We start from the raw sequence: 18,749 nt of genomic DNA, 5'->3' as shown, positions 1-18,749 counted from the left end.
CACGAGGATGAGTTGGGAGGGTCACAGACCTGGACAGAAATGGCAAAAACTGAATTTTTCCCATGGAAAAAATGCTCATTAAAACCTTGAGGAGGATTAATTACTTGCACTGAAAGGTTTGGGTTGGAAGGGACATTAAAACCATCCTATTCCACCCCCTGCCATGGGCAGGGACACCTCCCACTGTCCCAGGCTGCTGCAAGCCTGGAAAAGAGAAATTTCTGTGCTTGCAGTGCCTGAGGGAGCTGAGGAGATGGAGGGACAGAACAGGGAATGGCTTCAAATGAACAGAAATTATGGGATTTTGGGGAAGGAATTCCTGGCTGGGATGGGATTCCCAGAGCAGCTGTAGCTGCCCCTGGATCCCTGGCAGTGCCCGAGGTTGGACATTGGGGTTGGAGCACCTGGGACAGTGAGAGGTGTCCCTGCCATGGCTGGAGTGGCACTGGGTGATTTTTAATTTCCCTTCCCATTTTGGGATCAGAAACACTTCTAGATGTTGTAATCACTCAGCTTTGAGCGCTTTGGTGAAATCTCCTGGAATTTCTGCCCCACAGTCAGGAGTAAAATGATGTTTTGGAGCTCATCAGGAGGGCCTGGTGTGCTGGAGCAGAGCTGGGCCCTCCTGAGGGCTGCTCTGAGAGCTTTCCCCCTTTCCAAAGTGGCTTTTGGGACATTAATCCCTTCAGCCCTGCTCTTCCTTGCTTGTGGGATGAGGAAATCATGACTTTGCCATGTGGAATTTCATAATGTGGGTTTTTTTTGTGTTCAGATAAACCTTGGATGGGGCTGAGATTCTGCTTCTCCTTCACTTCACTGAGCAAATCAGGGCGGCAGAGCCACAACTGGCTTTTGTTTTCCAGTCCCTTTTGAACAAGTGATTTTATTGATACCTGAACAAGAATTTTTGGAGGATGAGGGGGTTGCTTGGCAACTAAACTGCAGTGTTTGCACTGGCAGTTGCTGGGAGAGCAGAGTTTTCTCTGGTTTTTCATTTGTTGCTCGCACAGGACGTGGCGCTGCTCCTCCAGCCTGTTCTGTCCTGCCCTGGAAATTCCTGCCCCTCCTCAGGGCTTTGCCAAGTGCTGGTGGTGAAATTCTCAACCTCTGAAGGTGCTAAAGCAAAATTGGGTCTGTGTTCATGGAATCATAGGTTTGGGTTGGGAAAAATTCACCTCATTCCCCCCTCTGCCATGGGCAGAGACATTTTCCACTATCCCAGATCATCCAAAGCTGAACCAACCTGCCCTTAAACTTCCCAATCAGAAAAGAAAGATCCAAGCCCCTACCCTTTAAAAACGATCCTTTTTAAGCTAAGCATTATTATCATTATTTAAGGAGTTTTTAAAAGTCTTCAGGAAGGTCTGAATGACTTTTTTCTTTGCCTACCAATGAGGATAAAAATAAATGATCATTGAAAAAAAAAAAGATAGAATGAAGGCCTCAGGTTTACAGAAATATTAATCCTGGCGGGCTGGGCAGCCAACAGGAACAGCCTTCAGCAGCCCCTTGTGTTTTATTTCATTTTTAACTGAGTTTTGAGGTGACAATCTAGCTTTTATTAATGGCAACTCCAGCTAATCTGCTGATTTTTTTTTTTTTTTGGAATTGAGAGAAGGCAGAATGTATCCCCAGATTAGTCATGCTCCATGATATAATGTGCACACACAAAGGGCTATGTTTTATTCATTGCTGATATGCAAAGTGTATTTCCAAATAGAAACTTTCTTGCAGACCTCCTACGGCACCATGTCTAACACCAGTTTGTACAAATGCTCTCTTGAGAGCACCTGGTTTAAAAAAGAGGGAAAAAAAAAAAACCCAATGGAGGAAATTGGGTGTGTCTTGTCCTTTTTCTCCTTCTTCATGCCCTCCATGTTTCACTGTGGTGTTGGCATTTTTCTGTTGGTTCAGGCTGGGGACACACTGTCCAACGTAGGTGACAGATATTGGCACGTTATTGTAAATCCAGCACAGGTAGTTTGTGGTATTTAATGTTTGTACCATCCCACTGAGGGCAGAGCCCCACACGCTGCCCTGCAGGACAGAGCTGCGGCAGGGCAGCAGAACATGTTAGAGATAAACAGAATAAACAACCTTGAAACAGCACAGACCAATTATGGCTTCTGCTTTGGCAGTGGGGCTGACAGACAGAGACTTTCTGCAATCTGGGAATCATCAATACCTCAGATTCTGACACACACCCAATTTCCACCATCTTGTCCCCTTTGGACCCCTTATCTAGAATCCTAATATTTTACTTTTGCACCCATGCCACACTTAATTATTACTCATATCAAACACTCAGAGCTTGTAATTCATCCTGTAAGATTGAAAACTCTTTTCCATGGACAGAGATCACAGCCAGTGTCTCTGGGGGCTCTGTCCAGGGGGGTTCCTGACCCCTGCCAGGGTCCCAGACCCACCAGGGCAACCAGAGGGAAGCCCTGGATTCCCACACATCCCAAGGCTGGGGTTGTGGAACGAATATTGGCTTTGCTTTGACCTTCACCAGCGAGATCAGAAAAAAACCCAAAGGATCAGCTGGGATTGAGCTCCAAGGATGCAAAAACCAGCAGGAAGCACAGCTCCTATAAATGAAACACGAGGAGCCGTGTATGAAAATGTGATAATCTCGTGTCACCAGGTTCCTGCCATGAGCTGGGGGTGTAGGTGTTGTCTTAGGTGAGTAGGAACAGGGATTTTAAAAATAACATCTCCAAAGAATGGCCCTGGAGGGAGGAGACCTGCTTTTTTTTTTTTTTTTTTTTTTTTTTTCCCACCAGCCGAGCCCTTAAACTACATAAAATATTTGCCAGAGCGTGTAGTTGATGTGAGTACAAGATTTCAGGAAAATGGAGTGGTTTTCCACTTGTTTTTTAGGTTTTTTTAAAATCTTGGAGGTCCAGGACTTTAAAAAAAGACTTAGCAATAAAGGTTTGGATGCAACCTTTCCATAGCAAAAATAAGATTTTGCGGAAATAAATAAATCTTTATCCAATGCTACACTGAGAAAAAACAAGCAGCAAAACCTAATAGAACCAAATAATGTAAAAATCAATGGAAAAATTTTATTTTAATTTTAACTTTTAGCTTTTCTTTCTTTTTTAAATTTTATTTTATTCCCCACGACCCACATGGTTGCTACTTTGGCAGCCTACAACACTTTTGCTGTCACTACTGGAATTTTCACCCTGGCAGCAAAAACCTGGGCAGATCTTCCTAATCTTGAGCTCCCTGATTTGATTTGCTCTCAGTTCTGACACAGAGGTGCTGGCTGAATATTCCCAGTGATCCAATTAGGGCAGGAAAAACTCTGATTATCCTGGAAAAACAGAAATTCCCCCCGGATGGGCTAGAGATGCTGAACTCACCTGTTTCCCCTGTGCTCCATAAGAACAAGGCCTTGAAATTCAAATTATTCTGTAAAAATAAGGACCAAAAAAATCAATTTATTTTTTTTTTCTGGAAAAAGCTGGACCTGGTGTTTTAATTTTAAGGGAATTTTAGTGTGTTTTGTCCATCTTGCCATAATTTTTACTGGGAGCGACTTTTCTGGGTGTGGTTAAAATCACAGAGATAAAAATGATTTTGGTTAAATATTTTCTAAGTCACTACAGACACCTAAAATCCTAATTTTTTTCCCCATTAAACCCAACCTGGACTCTACTGCTGCTCTGTACTGCAAGAAAAATCCCTGAAAATTCACATTAAATTTAACTGTGGCGTTTCCATAGCGATGATGTTTAGCATAAAAATAGCTGAAACATTTTGACACTGATTCCAAGCCTGTGGTTCATAACATCTCTCTTTTAAGCTGAAGTATGGAAATAAATCCCTCATTCCAACCACAAAAACCACAGGATAAAACATGGGAAGGTAAAAGAATGTGTCTCTAATTTCAGATAATTAAAGGCAACTTCTCCACAAATTGGAAATGGAACTTATCTTGTTAAATCAAAGATGAGTTGAAAGGAACATTGTAACATGAATTTATCTCTAATTTAAAATAATTAACCCCAAATTCTCTGCAAATTGGAAAGTGAAACTTTGCTTGTTACATCAAGGGTGAGATAAAATGAAAATGCTAATTTGAATTTCCACAAATGGGTTGGGTGTTCATAGGTCTGGAGGGCAGGACAAGGGAAGAGAGAATTCCGCTCAATAGAGATGTTTGCATTTTGTGTTAGAAGCCAAAAATGTTGATTTTGGATCATTTCCTTCATTGGCAAGGACTGCAGGAAGTGTTTCAGAATAATTTCAATTGTTTCTGGAGGTGAAGCAAAATGATCTCCCTGCTCAGCCTCCTGAACTGAGATTTTTTGGGTTTCATCCTGGAAGAGGAACCAGATCAGATAAACGAGAGGAGCCAAAGGTTCAGAGATCCCAAAATTTCCGTTCCACAGGAAATTTAGTTCGGGTTGTTGGCTCTGCCTGGTGGATTTTAGCAAAGTGGAGTTGGAATAAAGAGGTGAAGGAAATCCAGAGGTTGAACATGACGGGATAATGGAATTTTTTGTCCGTTTTAGTGGGGGAAGAAGTGAAGCTGCAGGGTGGGGATGTTGTTGGAAGCGAAGAGCTGGGCTGTGCTCAGAGCAAACCATCCCATCCTTTTTTTCCAGGATAATCAGAGTTTTCCTTGCCCTGACTGGATCACTGGGAATATTCTACAGGGCCAGTCAGCACCTCTGGGTCAGAACTGAGAGCAAATCAAATCAGGGAGCTCAAGATTAGGAAGGGGACTGATGGGGAAGTTGTTAAGTGGCTGTGCTTGACTTCCACTGAAAATCAGCCTTAATTAAAGGGTAATTCCATGCCTGGAATTTGGGAAGTGTCCAGGCATGGAAAACTCTTCCAACTGTGGAGCAGGGCCTGCAGTGCTTGCACACCCAGGAAATTCCAGCAGGACTGACTGGGAACTCAGGGAAAATCTTGACTTTGATGGGATCCAAGCCATGACTGGGGAGGATCTTTCAATCCTGGAATGTTTTAGGTTGGAAGGGACCTTAAGGTCCCAACCCTTTCTTAAACTTCTCTTGGATTGGGATTGTACATTTGAAGGAGAATAATTCAAATTAATAATAATTAATATGATGAATGAGAACTTTTCTATCAGTTTTTAATGGCACGCGGCAGAGAACAGCCACACACAGAGGCCAATAATTTAATTTACATTTTATTTACAATAAAATGTAAATAAAATTTATGTTTTATTTTTAGCTGCCATTGATATCAGCACAAGTTTTGTAACTTATTTAAGCATTAAATGAATATATTTATATGTTTAAATATACAATTAAATATATGTATATTTAAATATATAATTAAATATATTTATATTTATTAGGGACAGAGATGACAATAATAAATTGCCTTTAAAAGTTGTAACAAGGTTCTAGAAATCACTTCTTTGTGACTTCAGCACAGGAAGGACAGAGATAAATCCCCAATTTTTCAGTGGCTGCAAAGATGGATTGCAATAATTATTGACTGCATTAATTGATTATTATTGATTGATTATGGCAGAGCTTGGTGAGAAGCTGCCACTGAACCAATTTCCCCGCTCCAATCATTCCAAAACAAAGGAATTAGTCTGGATCCCAGAAATGTTCTCAGGAAATTTTCCTGACCCTGCCTTTCCACCCCCTGTTCCAGGAGAATTCAGTTTCAAATGGAATTTTAAAAGTTTTTTAAATTATTTTTTTTAATTGCCTGGATCTCATTTGAAATCAATCTCTTCGTTTCCCCCTTCCGTGTTTCTAATATTGTTGCCAAAGGCTCAGGACGATTTCAAACAATTATCTTTTAATTACGGCTGATTTTCGGTGGAAGTCAAGCACAGCCGTTTAACAACTTCCCCATCAGTCCCCAAATAAGTTCCCTGTGATTATCTGGAGCCTCCAAAGCAGCAAGAACGAGGCATTGGTGTCATCTCTGGTGAATTCTTTACAAAAACAGTAAAGAACTCATTCCTGACCCACTGAAATGAGGAGAATCAGGACAGGCAGCAAAAAACCCCCAAAACTAGAATTCACCACAGTGTAAAACAGCTGATTTAATCTTTTTTTTGGTGTGAAATAACAGCTTTGCTTGGCCACAGCCCCGTTTGGTTGTGAGCAGAATATCAATTCCTGTGGGAAGACCGTTGTCTATTGTAAATGCAGGTAAAATTAATGGGAAGAAATGATGATGTTTGACTTAATTCAGAAGGCTGAATTATTTCTTTATTATAACTATGTTAAAATATATTGATATATTATATAAAAGGAGGATACTAAAACTACATACTACTTTCTCTGACTCTCACAACTTGTGACCCTCTCTGGGAGTCCAATCCCCGGTGGGTTGGATTGGCCACCAGGCTCAAACAATCCTCACCAAAATCCAACCAAGCAACACCCCAGGTAAACAATTCTCCAAACACATTCCAAAAACAAGGAGCAGAAATAGAAATTATTTTCTCTTTCATTTCTCTCTGTGCACCTCTATGAAAAATCCTGAGAGGGAGAGAAATGTGCTTGCCACAGTTGTCCGCACAAGAAATGTGTTTGCCACGCAGGGAATTTGCCAGATTTGCTGGATTTTTGTGCTGCTTTGTAGTCAGAGGCTCCTGTTGCAGTTTGGGAAAGCTCCTCTCTGCATTTCCTTCTGCCCACTGCCTCCACAAATTGCTTTCCCTGGAAATCAAAGCGGGACTGGAGCAATGCATTTTCTTATTCTGTTGAGAGCCTGGAGGTTCCTGGCCCTCTCTGTGACTTTTGCACTTGCAAAAGTTGCTCAGTGAGGGATGCAGAGCTACTGACACATGTGCACGTATTTATATGTGCACAAAACCACCTAAACTGAACTTTTCCCACTGGGATCCGGTGATAGACTGGTGGGAATGGTTCAGAACTCTTCTGGGAGGCTTACAACAGGCAGCAGGAAACCTTTTTATTACTGAGAAACCTTAAATTGAGACCTTTACTGAGAAATCTTAACCCAACTGGGCTTCCCAGAAAGGCGATGGATGCCCTCGGCCTGCTGGTGTTTATAAGGGATTTGGAGAGTGCCCTCAACAGGCTTTAACTTTTGGGCAGGAAGCTGGGTTAGATAATAAATGACTTTATATCCACAGAATCCCTTTTCCCATCCCTAAGAATGAAGATGAGGTGAATTGCAATGACTGTGAGCGCTAAAACTTGCTATCCCAAATTTCTGTGGTCGCTTTATCATTATTTCTGTATACTCTGATCAGGGATTGGCAGTAATCAGTCAAATTTTTATATTATTTGTGCAAGATTTGAACCTTCCAGCACCTTAAGGATGCTTGTAAAGAGGACTTTTGATACAGACAAGGATTTGAAAATGAAGAGAGGCAGATGAAATGTTAGGAAGGAGTTCTTTATGGAGGGTGCTCAAACAGGTTGCCCAGAGAAGCTGGGAATGCCAATTAAATGATATTTAATTAGCAGATGGAAGTGCATGACAGAGGGAAAAACCTCATGGAATGAAAGCTTTTCCCTTGTCCTTCCCTGGATTGGAGTGGAGTCCCTGATCCCTTCAGTGCCTTCCTTGCAGTGCTGTGGGAGCTCTGCTTGGTGCTCCTGCAAAACAGGAGATTTCTAGTGATTAAAATGGGCCAATAAAATTTAATTTTAGCTCAGTCTACAAAGTAGAGCTTTATTTTTACAGGTATTTAACCCAGGGAAAGCTCAGAGCTCTGCATTTGAGCTTCAGGGAGAGGAAGAAATGTTTCACACAAGTTCAACAAGTACCCTGATGTTGTTTGGAGAAAAGTTTCCAGTTCAACAGGCAAATTTTTTCTCCAAAAATAAAAATACCTTTTTAATTGCACTAATCTAGCATGATTGCTTTTATTTTGGAGCATCGTGATGATGAATCACGCTGAGATAATTGGCTTGAATAAACTGAATGATCCCTACCTGTGCAAATAAAAGATGGAAAAATTGGATATATTCTGAACATGTGGTGTTCAGGCAGGAGGGAAAGACTTCCAGGGATGCTGAGGACCGAGATTAGTGCTCATCATCTGCAATTATTAAAATTGCTTTTAAAATCTGCTTTTAAAATTTAAATTCACATGGAAAATGGATTGTTTTACAAAGAATCCACTGAGTCAAGTCTGGAATAACTTCTGAATATTGTGCAGTTGTACTGGTTTGTTTCATCTGTTGGGAATATGTGTGGGAGAGTTATTTGAGACAGCCCTGCTTGGAATTGTAGTCTGTGGTCATTTTCTTCTGAAAGTTTTCATTTTGTGTGTCTGTTTAACACAATTTGAGGGAATTTAAGCACAATGTTTTAATACAATTTTTTAAATTTCTTTTGCCTTTTTTTTTTTTTTTTTTTTTTTTTTCAGGAGAGCAAGTTGTCAAGGATTTTGGAGACTGGTTTTCTCGTTGCTATGAAGATGGCCATAAAGATTTTGCAAAAAAGTCAAAGCAGCTTTTCCTGACCGAGGTAAATATGATCATTCCAGGTGCTTCTTTTGGTGTCCTGAATACCTTTCTCATGTGAGCAAACAGCTCCAGACTCATCTTTGCTCCCATAATTTCAGTAAAGAAGGAAAAGCTGCAGAATTTCCTGACCAGTTTTCAGTGGAGGCAGAGGGGGTGTCCTGGTTTCAGCTGTGTTTGAATCACACCACGAGGAGGCCTTGTTTCTTATTTTTTATAACCAGAGTGGTTTGGCTTGGAAGGGATTTTAAATCTCATCCCATTTCACTATCCCAGGTTGCTCCAAGCTCCATCCAGCCTGTGTCAGGAATTTTCACACTTTTATAAGTTTTAGTCCATTTCCATATTGGGTTAATTGTCCAATTCCAGCTCCAGGTGATACAGTCCCACCCTCCCAGTTTGCTCTCCTCCATTCCCTGCTGTTTGCACTTTTTGGGGCTGAAGCTGTGACAGTCCATGGTTCTGAGGCTGGAAAAGGATTGTTCTGTGTGCCTGAGATGGTTCTGGGATGGAAAAGGATTGTTCTGTGTGCCTGAGCTGGTTCTGGGCTGGAAAAGGATTGTTCTGTGTGCTGAGGTGGTTCTGGGCTGGAAAAGGATTGTTCTGTGTGCTGAGGTGGTCCTGGGCTGGAAAAGGATTGTTCTGTGTGCCTGAGCTGGTTCTGGGGCTGGAAAAGGATTGTTCTGTGTGCCTGAGCTGGTTCTGGGGCTGGAAAAGGAGTGTTCTGTGTGCTGAGCTGGTTCTGGGGCTGGAAAAGGATTGTTCTGTGTGCCTGAGCTGGAAAAGGATTGTTCTGTGTGCCTGAGCTGGTTCTGGGGCTGGAAAAGGATTGTTCTGTGTGCCTGAGCTGGTTCTGGGGCTGGAAAAGGATTGTTCTGTGTGCCTGAGCTGGTTCTGGGATGGAAAAGGATTGTTCTGTGTGCCTGAGCTGGTTCTGGGGCTGAAAAAGGATTGTTCTGTGTGCCTGAGGTGGTTCTGGGATGGAAAAGGATTGTTCAGTATGCCTGAGGTGGTCCTGGGCTGGAAAAGGATTGTTCTGTGTGCCTGAGCTGGTTCTGGGCTGGAAAAGGATTGTTCTGTGTGCCTGAGCTGGTTCTGGGGCTGGAAAAGGATTGTTCTGTGTGCCTGAGCTGTGAGGAGAGCTGCTGACACTTTGTGTGGAGTTCAGAGTCACACACTGAGGCAGTGCAGAATCTGAAAAATATGAAAGCTCAAACTGAAGGCACCAGAGGCAGAGCACAGACAAGGCCAGGCTGCCACTGAAGGAGGCCAAGAGGTCTCTGAGGTCTCTGGCAGAAGAAGGAAGGAGCTCCCAGGTGGGCAGAGCAGGACATGAGCAGGGTGGGGATGGAGCAAAGGGCAATTCCCAGCCTGGAGCTGCTGCATCCCAGCAGCAGGAATCCCTTCCCTGCGTGCAGCTGGCTCCTTGATTCCCACTGTGCCAGCAGCAGTTTGTGCTGTACAAACACAAGGATGTTTTTGGATATTTTTGGATATTTTTTTCTCCTGGCACCCCATGTGGAGGCAGAGCCTCGTCACCCATTCCCACATCACATCCCTGCTGCTCCGGCCTCCTGCTCCTCAGGATTTGGGCTTTTCTATTTTCCATCTCTCTGTAACCCTGCAGGTCTTTAGTGTGTAACTCTGAGCTCCACACCCAGTGTCAGCTGCTGCTGTCCCAGTTTGGGCAGACACAGCAATTCCTCTCCAGGCCTGGCAATCAAGGACCCCTCAGTGCCTCAGGGCACAGAGATGGAAACAAAAGTGAGCTGGGGGAGCAAACTGGGGGTCCATGACTTCATTACCTGAAGCTGGAATTGGAAGATTAAAGAATAACTTATAAAAGTGTGCAAACCCATGACCCATGGTCCATTTTGGGTGTAGCCCCTGGGGGCTTGGTCTGCCCTGAATGTACCTGAAGGCCCTTCAATAAATAAAACTGCTTTTTATTCCCTTCACTCTGTCTAGCCTCTGTTTTTAAGGTAGCCCCAAAAGGCATCACAGGCACATGACTCCTTCCTCCTCCCTCCCAGTCAGTTGTGGTTTAATGTCAAACTGGATTATGGAATTGAAAAAGAACTCTTGCAGGGTGATCATCAGAAATACGAAAGCATAATTGGAAGTGAAAGACTGGAGTTCAATCTTGGAGGTAATTAATTATCATTGCATAAGCACACTGTATGTACAACTACTTAAATCACTTTATCTAAGCTGTATCATTAATATTAGAAATATTTGGGTAGGAGACAGCAAAATTGCTGTACTTAGCATAAAGTTAATGAGTTAAACTACTATTATACCCAGAAAAAGATTCTCAGTAGATGACAAATTATTGGTATTAAAGAGAGTGGGTATTTTTATAATTATTTTTCTTCGCACAATGCAGCGGAGTCGAGAGGTTCATAATAGATTTTTAAAACAATAAAGAGAAAATTTAAATACTTCCCAGAAATTAGGTAAAGCTGCCACGTGGTTATGTGATAAATGAGGGCTGAAAGCAGAGCCATCCTGAGCCAGCAGGAAAGATGAGATTGAAACAGCTGAGATAGAAAACACTGGAAAAGGCAGGGATGGATGAAAAGGGATGAGAGAGAGTTCTGTGGGAAATGAAAGGGCAGGATTTCTGTGGGAAATGAAAGGAGTAGGATTCAGGATGAATGGCAAAAAATCCTCCTGGACTGGGTGCGAGGCTCACACAGCACCAGTGTCACCTGTCCAGGAGGAGGGGAGGACGAAGAGCTTCAGCCTGGGACAGCTGAATGAGTTGTTGCAGCTCTCTGGAGAATTCTGGATGTGCTTGAGGTATTGGGTCTGTGAAGAGATGGACCTGTGTGCCAGAGCAGCTGTGCTCCCTTTCCCAGAGAAGGTGGATGTGGTTGAGCATTTTGGAGATGTTGGAGTACCTTGACTCCAGAGTCACGGACTTGGGAGCGAGCTCAGAGGAGGCAGCAGGATGATCAGAGGGATGGAACAGCTCTGCTGGTGGGAAAGGCTGGAGAGCTGCCATTGTCCAGCCTGGAGAGGAGAACTTTCAGGCTGAGCTAATTGTGGCCTGCAGGGAGCTACAAGAAAGATGGAGAGGGATTTTGGACAAGGGCAGGTAACGACAGGGAAAGAGGGAATGGCTTCAAATTGGCAGAGAGTAGGTTTGGATAAAATATGAGGAAGGAATTGTTCCCTGGGAGGGTGGGCAGGCCCTGGCACAGGTGCCCAGAGCAGCTGTGGCTGCCCCTGGATCCCTGGCAGTGCCCAAGGCCAGGCTGGACAGGGCTTGGAGAAACCTGGGACAGTGGAAAGTGTTTCCTGCCAATGGCAGGGTGCTGGAAAAAAAGGACCTTTAAGGATCCTTCTACCCCAAACCATTTATGATTCTAGGAAGGAAAACATGAACTCTGCAGTTTCAGTCCCATGCCAGAGTTTGTGGATCCCTCTGGGATCCACAGAGTCGCTCAGTTCCAGTTTTTCCCTCAAAGTCATGGAATATCCATGTGCCAGCTGAAGGCTCCACAGCCATGTGCTGTTGGGACAAAGCAGCAGGAGAGGCACTGAAATAAATGATCTTTTAATTTGATGTGCTCATTGTTTGAAAGCTGAGAATCGTTTTCCTCTTTATTCAGCGGTGAGCTTTTTTTTTTCCTGGCTTTTCAGACCAAATGAATAAAGAGCTGTAACAAATATTGAAGGCTTAGAATTCATAAAGCAGTGCATAAAAGTATCTCTCCCACTTTATAAATCATATTGTCTATTTGAAAGATTTTGCTTTAATGACTGGAAATAAATTGGAGGCTGAGGTGTTTTTCAAGGAGCTGTGAAGAGCAAAATAGCTGTGGAAAACTCTGCAGCAGTTAAATGTACCGAGAGGAGAAGAATTGATTGAGAACCCCAAATGCACGACACCCTCCTTCAAATCAATTAAGAAATTGCTGGAACTGTCATAATTAATGACAAGTGGGAATAGTGCAGTTGCAGGAAAGGGGTTTTATGCAGATTGAATTATTCCAGGGGTGCTCTTTCCTTCCAATTCCCTTCTCCAGGTGTTGTGTGCGTGGACATCAGTCAGTGGGATTGGTGGCAGTGCCCAGCAGCTCCAGCTGGGGGTGGCTGTGGATGCAGAGATCAAACCCACCAAAGCTCTGAATAACACCATGGTGGGATGGACCGTGAGCATCTGAAGGTTTGTTGAACACACTTCTCATCTCAGGGATGGTTTTTCTGCCCGTGAAGCTCATGTGGGGCTGGCAGGGGGAAGCCAAGGGTTAAAAACCTGTTGGGATCAGGCTGTTGACAACTCCATTCATCACCACACGGTTTTGTTTCAGTAAATAACCTCAGGCTTTGATTTCTGCAAACAATGGTGGGGCCTGAGCATCTGTGGGTGCTTCAGACAAGAGAGACTCAGGGTGGGTGGCATCTTCTGCCTGCTGCACGGGACTAATTCAAAACATGCCACTTTTCTCACCTTCAGTTCCCCAACCAGGCTGCTGCTCTTGAAACCCCTCCACTGCAACAATTCCTTCTGTAATGTGTCCCCTCACCTGTTTCCATGGCAAAGAGCGAGCACCTGCTCTGGCACCGATTCAGGGTGTGTAATTTCCCCTGAGAGTGTTTTCCCTGGAACGTGGCAGCCTCCTCTTTGTCCTGAAGGATTGTGTTTGGATCGAGCATCCTCAGGGTTTAATTGCAGCTTGTTCTTAGGCTTGGCTCAACAGCTCTCCAGCTTTGGACTGAAGGAAAGGAGCACCAGGCAAAGGAGACAAATCAAGGCTGTGCATGCAGAGAGAAGAGTACCCCAAACCACTCTGAAAGTAAAAGCTCTGCTGAAGGAGCTGGTTTTTGGTTGGGTTTTTTTTTTTTCCAAGGTTGTCTCAGTGCTGTCAATAACAGCTAAATTAAGGTAGGCCTTAACTTTGCCCTCATGGTCATCAAAATGAAGGCACATCAAAGCAAATCTTCAATATAGTTTGCTTAACAGTCTTTTAGGATTTATTTTGCTGTTTGTATTTCCAGTTTCTGGCTGGCTGTTTCCTTGCGTCATTAATTTAATGAGGAATTGGTGCTGTGGGAAGTAAGAAATGTGTTGACCAAGCAGTTCTGCGCTTGTTTTTTATGGAAGGAAATCCCAAGGTGAGAAGCAGATCCCCATAAACAAGAAGACATTATAGAGGAAGTTAAACTGATGGTTTCACCAAGTCTGTTTGGGGCTGTCAGTGGGTTTTGCTTGGTTGTAACACAGTTAAAGGAGGCCCAGCTCAAAATACTCTAATTGAGCCTATTAATTAACAGGAAATGATGCCCTGTAGCTTAATGGGTCATGGGAGGTGGAGCAGAGGCACAACCTGGCAGTACCCAATTAGGTCAACCAGCAGGTTTTTCATTTCCTTCTTTTGGGCAACCTTTAAAAGAGGTTGGGAATGAAGACACTTGGAATTGCTGTCGTTGGGAGCTGCAATTTGGGGCAATGCAAGGAACTGGGTGCCATCAACAAAATTGTTTCTGGTAAAGAGGGGTTTGGCTCTTGGGATGGATTGTGGGGAACTGCAAAGTAGGTGAGGAGAGAATTGAGGTTATGGCAGTGATAACCATTAAAGCAGGGCTGTCTGCCAAGACCTCCCCCTGTAAGAGAGCAGGGAGAGGATTGTCTGCACTGGGAGATGTTCCCATGGATCTGCTGGAGGCTTAAACCCTGAAGCACCCACCCAGCCATTGCAAACCTGGCCTCACCACACCTGAGAAAGATCCTGAACAACTAAACTGAAAAATAAATTTAGAGAGCAAGAAAAAGCTAATTTTAGCTCAGCCTCTGAGACTAACATGGGACAGAATAAACCCAGCGTATTCAGAAGCGCCTGAGGCTTTTCCAGTGCATGGAGAATGCCTGATGCAGTTTGGAAATTCAGCAGATACTGCTTTCCCATTGCTGTTATCACTCCAAAGATAACCCAGCTCCTCCCTATCTCTTTCCTGATGTTACTTCTGATAAGTGCACGTTTCTTTTTATGGCCCAAACCACTTTCAGAAGCATTGGTCTTTGAAAAATTGATATATTTTTAACCATGTAACAGAAGAGAGACAATCCCAGTGGACTGCACACGTGGGATCTGCATCTGCTCCACACAGAACCCACTCAATCAATAACCAGAAAGAATGGGGAGTTTTCTGTATATTTTTTATGTCCTTTGCAAAGGGGGAAGAGAGAACCGTGAGTGAGAAGTAAATAACTCCTGATTTTTAAAGAGATGGACTTGTTGGATGTCAGCAAAACCTGTGCCCTATGAGTTTCTTTAAATAATACTCACTTTGGAGAAAAAATACTTATCTAAACACGCCAAACACACAAAAAACCCTGGCCTAGTAGCTGTGATTGTGTACTGTAAACAAGGATTAAAGGTTAAAATAAAGCATGAGGCAGTTGGGGTGTCCCTCAGAACCCCATTCCTGGGAGGACTTTTCCACCATCTCCTTCCCCATCCAAAGGTCAGTGAGGGGATAAAAAATTCACCATCTCTCTTCCCTAACCTATGTCCCTTTTCTCTCCCAAATAACAGTCAAAATTCAAAACTATCTAGAGAGTCAAGAGAGGTTTTCACCTGCTCTCAGAATTCAGAATTTTTTTTTTTTGTATTTTTATTGATTAATTTATTAAACCTCAATTCAGCTCCTGCAAATGCTTTAAGTTTTGGATATTTCCACTTTTTGCCTTTGTAGCCAGCAACAGGAATATCCAGAAAACCCCAATATTTGCACAAAGAGTGGAAGGAGCAGAAGTGGCTGCAGAGAGGAACAAAGGGCTCATCCTCTGCTCACTTCCATGGATGGCTCCATGTGGGCAAAATCGTGGAAATCTAGGGAAAATGAAAATGTGGAAAGGGTTGTGAAACATTGGATCAGGCTGTCCAGGGAATGGTGGAGTCACCATCCCTGGATATATTCCAAAAACATGGGGATGTGGCACTTGAGGCATGGTTTAGTGGTGACCACTGTGGTGGAGGGCTGGTGGTTGGACTTAAATATCTTAAAGGTCTTGTCCAAAATGACCAATTCTCTGATTTTACAATCCTCTGAAAATATTTCAGATCTAGCATTGAAAAAAATCAGGTTTTGCTCAAGAAATAAGGATTGGCACAAAGCATGATTTGGTTTTGGTCACCTCCACAAATTCATGAGCCATATTTTTGGTTAGGGCAAGGGAGAAACTTTTTTTTAAGGTTATGATGAAACTCAGCTTCTTGTTTGGCTCTTTACAACAATTAATACCAGACAGAAACCTCATTTCTGTTGGGCTTTCTGTGTTGGAAAGGTCTGAAATCAATCCCCTGTTGTTTTCAGTAGAAGTGGATTTTACTCAGCCTTTCCCATCAGAAACCAACTCTCTCAGTTTTTTCAGACAAAAAGCAATGACCTGTTATTAAATTCAAAGTCAATCTTGTTCTGATGTCATTTTGGGGGTGGAACAGAACGCCTGCACTCATCTCCCTGCTCAGCTTTGGGTCTGGAATGTTCCTTCTGAGTGACTCCTGTCAATTATCCCTGGCCTGTCTTGGCTGACTCACAAAATGCTGGGAAAAACACAAAAGCCTTGTGAGTAATGGTATTGATGGGAACCCAGAGCAAGTGATGATGTCTGGGAAATAAAGCTGTGCATTCAAATCTCCTCAGAAAGTTTGGGAAAGGACACAGGAACTGGAAAATTTTATATTGTTAGAGAGGGACATGCTCTGTTCTTTTATTTATTCCTGCAGAATCACATCTTCTCTTGGAATTATATTGACTGGGTGGTTATTTAAATCTGTAGTATTTCAACATTTTGAGTGCTTTTTTATAATTATATTTTTCTTCCATCCATTGTCATTTGCTTGTACTTACTTGGTCAGGCTCTTCCCTTTGTTTGGATTTTATATTATTTTATATTCTTTTCCCCAAGAGAGTTGTTATATCTGGTTTTATTTTCTTGCCTATTGTTTTCCTGAGCTAATCTCCTTGTTTTCCTTCATTTTGTTGTTCTCTTTGCCATTTAGACTCATTGCGTGTGTCTTTACTTCCAAGCCTGCATTGATCTCATTTTGCTGGGGAAGAATTGCTCCTTTTGGCTGCAGTTTGAAGCTGTATCTATTTTTGCTGATACTTTTTATTTAAGGGTATCTTGTTAAGACAGCATCTTGTTGTTTTTCCCTGCTGCTGGAATTTTAGCCCTACAGGGATTGAAGGTGTTTTAATTCAGCTGTTCCATGAACAGGGTGCAGAGTCAGTTTTCCTCTTTTTATTTAATATAATTATTTAATTAATTATTATTTAATACCAATGGTTAAAGCAGCCCTTTTGCATTTGTTGGGGGCTGTTACTTTTTAAGAGGGTCCTGTACAGGTTCTCTGCTCCTGCAGTTCAGCTGGACTTTGGAATCAGTTGGACAGTTGGGATCAGACCCTTTTCAGTGGAATTAGCACATCTTTGTAATTGCAATGTCCTTAACCCTTGGAACTCTTACACATCCCATTGAACAGGTCATGGGAATTCTGTTTTCCTGCCAATATCTCTCACAGAGACATTGAATTACTTGTTTTAAAATTTCATATATAATTTCTCTTTGAAGAGAAATTGTAACTCCAGGAGCCCAAGGAGGAGCTGAAGTCTGTGAGTGCTTTGTAAGGAGTGAAAAGGGTTTTCTTGCACAGCCGACAGGAGAAGGGCCCATTCATGGCAGTCCCTTCAGAAAAAAAACATTAATTAACACTTGTCATCTGTGCCAGTCACAGGGAATTCCCACAGTGACAGGTCTTTGCACAGATTCCCATTTTGTCCTTTGACAACTGGACCGTGAATTCTAATTTTACCAGGACAGAAAACGGTATCAGTGTCTGTGCCAGGGTTTGAAAGGCACCAAAACGAGCAGGGAAGTGTCTGCAGAGCACTGGGAGAGCCCAGGTGCTCCTCTCAGGACAAGGGGCACTGCTCTGACAAGCAGCAACCAGTCATTAATTACTAATAACTAATTGGCCTCTTAGGGCAAGCTTGAGGATCATAATCCAAAAAAGAAAAAGAAAGCCCAAACAATTTGTTGGTGGTTGGCTGCAGTGAGGGAATTAATAACTGAAGGCCTGAAAGGTAGAAAACAATAGCTGGCTTTCATTCTGTAAAATATTTATGAATAATGAGTTGATAGCGGCTATGAGTATCCACTGAGTAATCCTGCACATACGACTAGCTACTGCCTCAGTAAGAATCACAGAACCACAGAATATCCTGAATGGAAAGGGCCCCACAAGGATCATCTAGTCCAACTTCTGGCCCTGCACAGGACACCCCAAAATCCCACCCTGTGCCTGAGAGTTATGAAATAGAAATAATCTTGCAAGTTTTTCTTAGGTCTGGCATTAACAGTGACATAATTTGTAATCCAAGAAAAACACTTTCCGTTTCCGAGTAGACCAGTGTCAGAATCTGAGGTATTGATGATTCCAAGATTGTAGAAAATCTCTGTCTTTCTGCCCCGCTGCCAAAGCAGAAGCCATAATTGGTCTGTGCTGGTTTCAAGGTTGTTTATTCTGTTTATCTCTAACATGTTCTGCTGCCCTGCCGCAGCTCTGTCCTGCAGGGCAGCGTGTGGGGCTCTGCCCTCAGTGGGATGGTACAAACATTAAATACCAGAAACTACCTGTGCTGGATTTACAATAACGTGCCAATATCTGTCACCTACGTTGGACAGTGTGTCCCCAGCCTGAACCAACAGAAAAATGCCAACACCACAGTGAAACATGGAGGGCATGAAGAAGGAGAAAAAGGACAAGGCACACCCAATTTCCTCCATCTTGTCCCCTTTGAACCCCTAATCTAGAAACCTAAAATTTTACTTTTGCACCTGTGCCACACTTAATTATTACTGATATCAAACACTCAGAGCTTGTAATTGATCCTGTAAGATTGAAAACTCTTTTCCATGGACAGAGATCACAGCCAGTGTCTCTGGGGGCTCTGTCCAGGGGGGTTCCTGACCCCTGCCGGGGTCCCAGACCTGCCAGGGCAGCCAGAGGGAAGTCCTGGATTCCCACAGACCAGAATGATTTAACCCCACATCTATGGGATGTGCTTTCCTTTGACACCACCAATGCAAATCGCAGCAATTCCTGAGACAATTTCCCCCGTTGGAGTTGATCCCATTTCTCTCCTTGGTTTCGGGGAGGTGCCAGTGTCCTCTCACAGCAGATCCTGGCTGAGCTTCAGCTCTGGGGGAAGGAGCTGCTCCAGTTGACACTCGACTTAATTATCTTTGTAGCTTCACATGCAGTGCCTTTTTCC

At 43.1% G+C, this 18,749-nt stretch overlaps 1 long non-coding RNA gene across 1 annotated transcript in view; it reads left to right on the top strand.

The window, feature by feature from the left end:
- The window catches only part of LOC140684739 (uncharacterized), a 59,896-nt gene that overhangs the window by 32,396 nt on the left and 8,751 nt on the right, over nucleotides 1–18,749 (top strand). Inside the window, exons 3-4 of the long non-coding RNA XR_012057447.1 lie at nucleotides 8,363–8,463; nucleotides 12,494–12,633. This is a non-coding gene — a long non-coding RNA (uncharacterized lncRNA). The remainder of the gene's footprint in view (nucleotides 1–8,362; nucleotides 8,464–12,493; nucleotides 12,634–18,749) is intronic.

This window comes from Taeniopygia guttata, chromosome 9, assembly GCF_048771995.1.
Source record: "Taeniopygia guttata chromosome 9, bTaeGut7.mat, whole genome shotgun sequence".
Taxonomy (NCBI): domain Eukaryota; kingdom Metazoa; phylum Chordata; class Aves; order Passeriformes; family Estrildidae; genus Taeniopygia; species Taeniopygia guttata.
The sequence above is the reverse complement of the archived record's forward strand: the minus strand, read 5'-3'. Positions and strand labels throughout refer to the sequence as shown.